The sequence below is a fragment of the Protopterus annectens genome, chromosome 6.part0 (genome assembly GCF_019279795.1).
Source record: "Protopterus annectens isolate FY-2018-M chromosome 6.part0, PAN1.0, whole genome shotgun sequence".
Lineage (NCBI taxonomy): Eukaryota > Metazoa > Chordata > Ceratodontiformes > Protopteridae > Protopterus > Protopterus annectens.
The window spans coordinates 713230423-713242471 of NC_056737.1; positions in this window are offsets into that span (position 1 = coordinate 713230423).

Consider the following 12049-nt stretch of genomic DNA (forward strand, 5'->3'; position numbering starts at 1 on the left):
ATGTATACACAAACAAGTTATGCATTATCTCTTACAAGAAAAACTTCTCACTCCAACACAGCATGGCTTCCTTCCCAAGCATACTAAAACCACAGGTCTACTATCATTTTTCAACACCTTAGCCCTGGCTAAAGATAATCACAAACTCATATCCTGTCTATTCCTTGAACTTTCTAAGGCTTTTGACACTGTCTTACACACTCTGCTACTTAGTAAACTTGCAGACCTAAACGTCTCCCCTGATACAGTTGCATGGTTCTCTAGCTATCTTTCTGATAGGCTGCAGTCAGTATGATGGGACTCAGCACTATCTACCCCTCTCTCAGTAAGAACTGGTGTTCCCCAAGGTTCCATTCTTGGACCTCTACTCCTTAATATCTTTAACTCACACCACTCCTCTTGTCCTCAATCTAACATTCTCCAATACACAGATGACTCTACAGTCATAACTATTGCTAATTCCCCTTAGAATTCCTAACAAATACCCAGACATTTTTCAACTCAGTAGAGACATGACTCACTAATAATCAGCTCATCCTCAACCCAAAGAAAACAAAATTACTACTCTTTCTACCTAAATCTGCAAACCACATTAAACTTTCCTTCTCAATAAGGTCCCTAAACAATACTCCTATAGAAGTCAAAACTCCTTGGCATTACCATTGATGACCAACTAAAATTCGATCTTTATATTAACAATTGTATCAAAAAAAACACCAAAAGCTAGGACTACAGTACAGGAATAACAGATTCCTAACTACTATAGCTAGGATTTCTCTTACTCATGCCTACCTTCTACCATGCTTAACCTGTTGTTCCCAAATACTCACAAATCTGAACTCCTCCCTACTTACCAAATTAGAATCAACCTAGTACAAAATAGCTAGATTTGCAGCTCAAAAACACACAAATCTCACCACTCACTCTCCCTAAAATACCTGAACTGGCCCAAACAACCTCACCTGTTCCTAAAATCTCAACTCCAAATCATACACTCCATCTTATATCAGCCTGATTTCTGCCCAAGTCCATCTTCTCTCATCTCTCACTACTCCGCTACCAGACTTCTCCGAAGCTCAACCCAAGACCTACTAAAAAATCCATAAACCCAAATCCAACACAGGATGCAACTTATATAGCTACCACCCCTCTATTGCATGGAACAAACTCCCACTAGAAATAAGGTCCCTGACTCACCTCAAACAATTTAAGCTAGCAACCAAAGACCACTTTAAAAATACTGGTCCTGCCATTGTACTCCCCCTCTCTGATTATTACCTGCCGTTTATAGTACAGTCAAACTAACTTACTAAAGCTTACCATTAACTACTTCATCCTATGCTTCCTATGTAATCTCCAAAGCTTCCTCTATACTCTTCTCCCTGAAATTCTTATGTAACCTTTTAGGTTTCTGCTACTCTGCTTACAAAGCCTTATATTTACTCGACTCTCTTTTTAAACCAAAACATACAACTTATTCTATTTCTTTTAACATTCTCCTTTTTGTTTACAGTACTGGTTTATCTGTCAACAATATACATGTATGTAGCTTATGTATTTTAACAACCAAAATTCTCTGTTGCTATTTCTGTTGAAATGTATTTGTATTGCTATTTTTATTGCATTGTATATCTTTGGGGCTTTTCTTCACAGGCCTCAGGTGAAAAAGGGCAGTTGCTCAGCTGGACACTCCCGATCAACAAATGTAAAAAATAAATAAATAAATAAATCACAGACACAAAGCAGAGACAGGTCACTATGAATAAAAAGATTTTTTGAGTAAATACCTACATGAAGAAAAGTCCCATTTTAAAAAATGGAAATGTGTAGAGCATTCGAGCCTAATTTTGGTCACTCGTGTTCGCACATGATGGCTTGCACTTGTGAAGATCACGGAAGAGAATTTTTGCAAATTAGATTTTGCACTATTTGACAAACACAAGACAAGATTTTTGCCAGGTTGAAAATTTAACATTTCACAGATAGCAACATTTGATGCATTTCTGATGGTTGTCAATGCCAGGAGCATTGATAATATTTTTTTACTGGAAAATTTGCTACGTTCCCACAAGATTGATGTTGTTGGTATTACTTGTAAAACATGGTTAAAGATTAATGACCACAAACCAGTACTGTTAGGGTATAAATGTTTTTACTGTAACAGACATTATAACAATAAATCAAGTGGGGATGTTATGATAGGAATTAAAGATAGTTATGAGATCTGTGATTATACATGTTCAGTGATAACACAAATACTGTAGATTGTGTAACTGTGACAGTAAAGACAACCCTGAAGCATATAACAATTATACAAACAGTTGTTCATACATTTCTGACATGAAACACAGGAGGGAAAAAGAATAGTGGCTGGAGACTTAAATTTATCAGAATAGACTGGAACAGTATTGATTCAACAAAATTAGTAAGGAAATTATTCACAACATGTGTTCAGGACCAACAATTCTTTCAGATCATAAACAAAAATTACCAGTGATCATGGGGTTATAAAGGTTAATTTGTTTCTGAATAATTCTGTCAAACTAAAATCTAAATCAATGCACAGAAGATTAACAACAGATTATATGGAAGCAGAACAGTCACTATGTAAAACTAATTGGAGTGATGCATTCAGTGTTAAAACTGGAGAAGGAATGTGGAAAATTTTAAAAGAGAAATTGTTTGAATGAAAAAAATAAAAAAAATGTTTAACATCAGGATACAGACACACAACATTAAGAGGATATATTTCCATAAAAGCAAGATACCTAATTAGGTTGAAGAAAAAATATATGAAATGGAAAAGGAAATCAAACTACAACTTTGAAAAATGAAAGAAACAAGCTGGACAAACAAATTAAGTATAGTGTGAGGCAAAATCAAGAAAAAATTTAACATAATTTATATGAAGCTATTGAGCATAATAGGAAACCATTTTATAGATACATAAGATGTGGAAGGAGTAAAGACATATAAATTGATAAACTGTGTGTAAATTCTAAAATGTATTCTCAGACACAACAGATTATAGATGTATTTACAAAATATTATGCAAAACAGTGTGGCTCCACAAAAGGAGTGATAAGTTGTCATAGTGACATCCAGATAGCATCAGATACTGAAATCAAATTTGATTATATTGAAAAAGAACTATGCAAACTGGATCCAAATAAAGCACAGGGTAGATACAGAATTAATAATTATGACCTGAGAACACCTCACCAGGAACTTACAATGTCATTACATATATTATTTACTATGTGTATAATATGGGGAGATTCCTCAAGATTGTAAACATGCACTTATTAAACCAGAGTCATACAGGCCATTAAGTCTACTTTCATTTTGCAGAAAAAATAATGGAGAAGGTAATACTGGATACGTTATTGTCAGATCTGGAAAGGTTGGACTTGAAACCATTTATCAGCATGCATATGTTGAAAATAGATATATTACCACCTGTAACATGATGTTCTATAACAATATAATAACAGCTATAAATGAAAAAAACTGTGTTGTGATATAATTTATATAGACTTAACTGTAGCACTTGACAGGGTCATACACAAAATACTGATCAATAAATTGGAGCAACTAAGTATTGATATACTTTTGATAAGATAGATAGCTGCATCCCTTATAAATAGGACATAGTAAGTATCATATAGCTACTGAACAGGTAAAATTCTTGGTTATAGTTAGGGTGCTCCACAGAGCTCTGTCCTAGGCCCATATTTCTTAAAATTGTATCTTTCAAATCCATCTTTTTCATCTGAGGTGTTCTATAGTCTATATGTAGACAACCTCAAATTGGGTAAACTGATTACATGTGTTACAGATAGGGCATGCCTGCAAAACAACTTGACTAAATTGACCATTTGGATATAGGAGAATAATATACTCATAAATACATTAAAAACTAAGCATATGAGATTTAGGAGATATAACGTGAAAGGTTAATATTTAATATAGCGTACAGTTATTGAAACTGTAGATTCATTTAAGGACCTGGGTATATGGGTAGATCTAGCTTAGAGTTTTTTCTAACCATATCAACTAATTGGTTAATTACAGTTATAAAACTATAGGTTGTATAAAAAGATTTATAAAGTCTAGGAAATTAGAAACAATTATATCATTGTTTGTTAGTGACATTAGACCCAAACTTGACTATGGAATAACAATATGTAAACCTTATAAGAAAACAAACATGAGCAAACTGGAAAGTGTAGAATGAAATATACTAGGGGCATCCATGGATGTGAACATTTAAGTTATGAAAGACTAAAATATCAGAACTTGTACAGTGTCTCATATAGATATTTAAAAAGAGACCTTCTTCAGGTATAAAGGGCATTTAGAGACAGCTACCTCTGAGAATGATTGGAGTTATCAAAAAGTAGTAGAGAATCATCAGACAAATTATTTACATGATTCAGTAGGAATGAGAAGGGTACTACTGATTGATTCTCTGAGAGAATAACTGATGCATGGAATAGACTATCAAATTACATTAAAGCAAGCAATAGTTCAGGTATTTTTAAGAACAGCCTGGACACTTATTATGGGAAAACTGTTCTGGTACATTTATAGGCTAGATGGGGATTAATGGCCATGCTTATAGTTGTATACATGTATGTATGTGTCTATAGACCACTAGAAGGATGTCGGGTTCCAACTATATCAGCAACAAACTATCTCTGCAAAGAAGCATTTCTTGACAATATTGTCATCCATGCAGTAATTATCCTTAAAAATGGACAGTATGCATAAAAAGGGAAGACTATATATAAAAGAACTTCTAAAAGCCATGATCCATCAACAGAATGCTCAGACAGTACAGAACCAACTTTAAATGACATTGAAGGAAGACTGGGTGAGCAAACATACTACTATATTTTTTTTTTATAAAACAAAATGACTGCCTACTGGATAAGGTGGATGACCAAGAAAACTAGGAGAGAAGAAACAATATAAGAGTATTTGTTGTGCCTGAGAAAAACTAAGGTTCAGTCCTTGGGTCACTCCTCTTTAGCATGTATTTCTTGCAGGTCAAAGCAAATGGTAAGGTTTTATGGCTGTACAAGTCTGCAGACAACTATAAACCTGGTGTCATCATAAACTCACAAGAGGACACTAAAACTGTCAAAGATTGCCTTTCCCAAACAAATAACTGGTGTCAAAACCATGGACTGAAACTATTTGCCAAGAAGTGTATAATTGTATACATGACTTCCCTTGTAAATATTACATTAACACCACACCCGTAAAAGCTGATCCTGCAGTCAAGGACATGGGAACCTATGTTACAAAACCAGTTCTATGATCACCATATATCCAATATTGTAAGGAAGTCCTTCTTTATCGCACAGCTTTTATCTAAAGGTATGGTGTCAAAATTCAGGGATGTAATTATTCCACTGTACTCAGTTCTCATCAGATAGATCACTGAATACAATGCTCCATTCAGTATGCACCTGTGCAAACACTTGTCATAACTGGAGCAATCACAACATTTTCTCTCTAAAAAAAATCAAGGACATAAAACACAAAAAGTATGCAGACCATGTCAGTCTTGTCCCTCTTCTTAGTATCATACAGGCTACTAAAAGGTGACCACTGCCTAGCATACAGAGTTTCAACTGACCCAATCTAGTTAAACCTGTTGCACATTCACAAATCCAATGGTAGTGTGAATACCTGTTCAAGGGATCTCATTCTGTTTTGTAACATAAATAGAACATGTTGAAAGTATAGCGACATACCAATGAGAATACCTCCTCTATGGAACATTCTTTCACTCCACATAAAGCAAAGTTCTCTTACTCTATTCAAACATAGTTTAGATGAATGAATAGGAAACCACTGATTCACCACCAGTTTAGCAGCCATGTACCTTACGGATAGGAGCAACAAGTAGATGTTCCAACATATCCTTGTTCTGCCTATCACTGGGTTATTCATACTCAAAAGGTAAGTGCTAAAATCTACCATGGGAATGGAAAGCTGGGATTCTTAAGATCCTCAAAGATCAACAACTTAATAAGTACCTATGGATCTATGAAAATTTGGTTAATTTCCTTACCAGATGAATTCCAAAAGTGTTGAATCTACAGCAGGGGCTTGTCATATAGTTTAAAATCTCCAAGTAAGGAATAAGTCCCCTCCAGGACTACAGCTGCCAAATTCCTGTCACAGCTGGATAAAGAACTTGTTATTAAAACTGCATGGGCAAACCCCCCTCTGAAAATCAGTAGTTCTGTCATCAGATTTAATGACTATTCACAGAAAGTAATGGAAAAAAGGAAAGCATGCCTACCACTAGAAAAGTCCCTAAAATGTGGCAATAACTATCACATTTTATTTCTCGTAAGATTAAGATTTTTTTCTTTCAGAAGAAATAAGTACTTATGACTCTTTAGAAGTTTTATTTTTCTTTCCTAAATCTAAAAAGCATTAGTAATCTTCAGGAAGAAGTGGACTGGAGTCATGCAAGCATAAAGAGACAAGCAGAGAGACCTGGATGGAAGCTGAAAATGGAATATGAATACAATGGACAAGTATCTGTGTATACAATGTGTACTTTTTCTGCCCACCTATATAGAAACTCTCAACAAGACTTTAACTTTCTGGAATTCAATGTGACATTACTAATAATTTTATGTAAGGATTTAAACTAAAGGTCTTGAGAATCAATCATATTATTTTAATTTGTCATCTTTTACATGCATAAAGTTTAGACTACAGTTATATGTCACTTAGTGTGTAAAATATATTAACTTAGCTTTTTTAGCATATTCTGTCATGTACAAATATATTAGTTCCTAGTAATTTAGTTTGTTTTCTTTCAAAAACATAGTATTACTGCTACCAGAGCTGTAGCTGGCTCATCTAGCACGTAATGCCATATCCTTATCTACTGACCCTCCACTTTAAATTGAGGAGCACAAAAAAAGGTCCCTTTCTCTGATCTGGCACTCCAAACTAAGTGTGTTTTTTCTGTTCTCTACCCTTCGACTCTAAGTTAAGGTCCATTAAACAATCAATCTGGGTCAGTGCTCCTCATCTCAGCAGCAAGCCAGGTCTTTAATATACCCCTCAACTCTAAATGGAGTACCATAAAAGTCATCTTAATACTTTAAAAGCTGTAGCAAATCACTGGTTACAAATCATACCACACATGCTGCAATCCTGAACACAAAAAGGTTATTGATATTCATTTTAGCAATGGCATTCATAAATGCTGCTATGGAAATTAATACTGGTAGAAATAATTCCTCACTGGAACAGAGACAAGAGCGCAGTGTGAAATGGCAGAAAGATATGCAAACAGACACATAAAATTAAAGGTTACAAATACTGCTCACATTTTTGTTCTGATAAAACAAGTTATCCACATTAATAGTCTATTTTTAATATTTTTATTGAAATTTTATATACAGGAACAAATACATTAATATAAATCGGATAACTATTCATACAAGTGTCTACATCAATTATTGCTATATATACATTACTAAATCTATTAGAGTCACAAACTCATCAAAAAACTGTGATAAATATTTCTCTATTAATGAGTTCAATGTTATCCAGTAATTATATTCTGTGGTTATTTTGACTGTATCATCTTAATAGCAGAAATTCATTACACACACACACAATCTCAAATACGTTACAGAATACTCTGATTGAACTATAGTGGATAAATAAGTATTTAAGTGATGTTTCAAGATATAAATTAGCATTATATGTGTGTGAAACTTTTGAATGCTGACATATATGTAGCAGTATCTTTAACCACAATTATTTATTTCTTTTTACTTTCACAATTTTAAATTCTCTGTTTTAATTTGATTTTCAAAGACTGCACATAGCTGCTACTTGTCAGGGTCTATTTTTGACAGATAGGAAAGCCATATCTGCATTTTAAATGTTTTGCCATAATAGCCTTTTGTTTGTTTTAACTGAAAACCTGGGAGGTGTGAAATGTAACCATTAGAAAATATATTCTGTTGTTTCTGCTGATTCCAAAGGCAGCACCCTTAGTATTTTAGTTTCAGGCTACTTGTTTAGATTCTGCTTTTTCATAATGTGTTTTAAAGTAAATGTTTATTTTTTTTTTACTGTACAGCAATGTTAGTACATGCTATCTAAAACACGAATATACATGCTTTAAGCATTCAAATATGTTATCAGTGCAATGCAAATGAACTCTTTTGCATATTATGTGACCGTTATAGAATAGGGAACTTGAGCAGTGTTGAGAAAGCTAATAATGTGAGTGCTGGAGAGAGTTTGAAGTCTGGCTGTGACTGCATTGGACTGAAATTATGAGCTGTTAACAAGCGGTTTCTTGTAGTCTAATATTTGATACACTCAGCCTTCAACTACCTATTATATGACTCTAAACAGGTTACTTAAATAAATAGTGCACTATGGCTTTTGAGAAACTGGGACAGTGTTCAGATAGTCTTGTTGACTACATAACTGGTAACTAATTACGAACCTAAAGATATGTTTACATTGATACAAGCTAATATTTGATGGTAAAGGAGATGAAATTAAAACAGATTTTTGACCACTGTAATTTAGATATGTTTTATAATATTCTTATAAAGCATATTTGATAATATATTTATCTGTATATATATCCAGCCATCCATCTGTCCATCCTCAACCCCTTTTCCCATTCATACACATGGGGTTACGGTGTCATTTCAACAGTGACAATCATCTAGAGCCAAGGTTTACACTGCCAGATGGCTAGCCCTGCAGTGGTAGTTTATCCGTACCACTCACTCGCACACACACTTGCATCTATGGCCAATTTAGAGTGCCTAATCCACCTACTGCATGTCTTTGGAATGTGGGAGGAAACCAGAGCACTCTGACGAAACCCATGCGACTACAGGGAGGACATGCAGACTCCGCACAGAAGGCACCCAAGTAGAGAATTGAACCAGAGAACCTCTTGCTGTGGTGCGCCAACACTAACAGCTATACCACCACAGCCTCCATATATATATATATATATATATATATATATATATATATATATATCTTTAAAGAAGGGCAGCTATCATATGTGGGTGCAAGAAAGTAAAAAGAGAATAAGAAGGGTAATTTGAATGTGATTTCTATTCAAACTAGGAACTCTAAATTCCAAGGAAGGGAATAGGTTTAATTGTAGTTTAGTTATCATTAAATGTTGTTGACAGTTTTTTGTGTCTATGTGAAATAAAATGAGTTTCAGACAGCAGCTTTCATTTTGTTTTTATATATAATGATTTGGGTTATTATGGAGATCATAGAATAACAATTAGCACCAGCAATATGTATGTTACTGTTTTAAGTTGCCTTATTTAAAATGTGTTTCTTTACATGTAAATGGCTTCAACAGTGACAATAAAAAAGGGGATTTGTTTTAATGCTTAAACACAAGTGACTTTTCTACAATAAACTAATTTTTGCAAGATTATATTAATAGAGTAAATACAAAAAATATACAGTACTATCAACTTCTAGCTTTAAAGAAAATAGAAGGGTACTAGTAATCTTATGAAAACATTCAAGTATAATTCCTGGGGCTATTGAACCATACAGATATGATAAAGGTATGATGTGTATGGTCATTATTGAATATTAAAAATAATCTTAATTTAGCAAATATGTACCGAACTTCAGGATTTGGAGCTAAATTATCTAGAAAGCATCTGGAAATTTTAACTGTGAGTAAGAAGAGTAATATACTAATGGCAGGAGACTTTAACTGCATACTTAAATAAAATGATGCAGTAAACGTTGCCAACTTAATCTTATAGATATTAATAACTTTTCTGAATCAAATTCTTTATTTTACACTTGTTACTCATATAGCTTTGGTACACAGTCAAGAATTATTAGGACATATATTTCAAATGATTGGGTTTCTAAAATAGAAAAAGTAAAGGTGATAACATGTCCCTTACCAAATCACAATGCAATTGCTTATGCAGTACTGATAAATCCAAGAAAATTGGCTTCTTTTAATAGACTACCAGCTTATATAACAAAGACAAATGATTTTAAGTGTGGCTTCTGATAGAAATAAAGTGGTACTTAGACATCAGTAATAATAATAATGAAGTTTCTGGGGTGTATGGCAAAGTCTGCACTTGGTATTAAAACAACAGAAAGAAATTGGTTAAAGATTTATTGGAACTACAAGGAGAGACAGAAAAAAATAAAATTAAAAATACAAAAGTAGAGAGGCCTATTATCAGAAAAAAAATGAATACAGAGTTTCAGAAGATTGTACAGCATAAAGTTTCCATTACTTCAGACAAAGTCAGATTACATTTTTATTTTCTGACTGCTAAATGCATACATAAATTGATGCTTAGAGCCAAAATGATAGCAAGAAATAATCATGTCAACAGTATATCTATCCCTAGTGGTAAAAGGAAATAAACAGATGTGGAAGAAATTATGGACTGTTACAAAACATGCTTTCCTAAAAAAAAGTTCCCCAAAAATTTAAGCCAATGTATAGACGTACAAACTTTTCTATAGATTACTGTCTCTTTTGGATTGGGCCAGGCGTCTATATCAAGTTGTGCGAACAACAATCTTGATTTTTCCTAATGCTCATTGTTTTATTCAGAAGTCGAAATGTCAGCCCAGTTTTAGTGAACTTCAAACCTCGATAGCTTTGTTACATATAGCACTAATCTCTAAATTCCATGACAGTTTCTACTACTATGCAGCATCAAGTTTTCCCATTAAACTGTTCAGAAAGTTAAGTCTCTAGGTGTCACCCTAGAACAGGAGTTAAAGTTTGATCAACTTACCAAGACTGCTTTCTTATTCATTAACCATATTCTTAGCACAGCAATTCATGATTCACTATGCATATACAGTGAAAGATGATATTTACAAATCTCAGCTCTAGTCGATTTAATAAACAGAGCAGGCATATTACAGGATTTTTAAATCTGCCTCGAAAACATTAGTCAGGACTCATCTCTACACCTTCTTTAGGGCTATTCATTGGGTAAAATACAAGCAGAAGCACCCGGAACTGATTCAGTTAAGAACTGCTCATTTCGTTTTGTAAAATCAAAATAAATACCCCGCCATTCAATTGTTATGAAGTGGCACATTCCAGTGTGTGACCTCAGCTCATCTCAGCCAGTTCCTATCAGAGTCAGCCTTTTCCTTCTAAGATTACACAGGGGAACTCTGCATTCATTACTGATGTACCCAAAAATGTGGAACAGTTTGTTGCTTTCCATGGGACAATATTCACACAATCTGTATTTAGTGCAGAGCTCAGAAATCACATCTTGTCTAAGTGTAATCACCTCTACACTGTATCACATAAGTTCCACACAACGTCCTTTAGTCCCCCACTGTGTAGTTAAGCACAGTCAATTTTTGACGTGCTGTATCTGATTACCTCCAGAGCCACTAATTAACATTGTTATATTCTACATTTAGAGCAATCAAGGATGGCTCATTTATGAGTTGGTTAAATAGTCTAATGATGTAGTTTCCTTTTCCTTGAAGCATTGGTCTAACAACTTTGATTTTCTCCCTGCTGCCTCCTCAAACTCCCTGCTGTACATGTTAACATTTGTAGCAAGCTACAAAAGTAAGGGCATTCTTGATATCCTGACTGCATTTATCAAAGAGGCTCTACTTTTACCTATAGTTTTACCTTCTTATTTTAAATATTCATCGGCAGTGCATATAATAGTCAGTAATTATCACATACAACTTCATACTCTGTTGTTGATGTATAGAGTATCGCTGTCTTTGGGGCTTATAATCCAGACATTTTATTGTAACGTAATCCTATACCACTTTTAATATCTTGTTATTGAAATTTTTGCAGTTTTTCTCCTGAGGTCTCCACTGAAAATAAGTTATGTCCAGTCAAAATTAACTGGCAACAAATACAGATAAATAATTACTTTATACACATAGACACAAAAAATAATGTAGTCTACAAACACACAATCACCTAGTTTGAGGAAGCAGGACAGACAAGAAAAGGTTTTGTTCATCC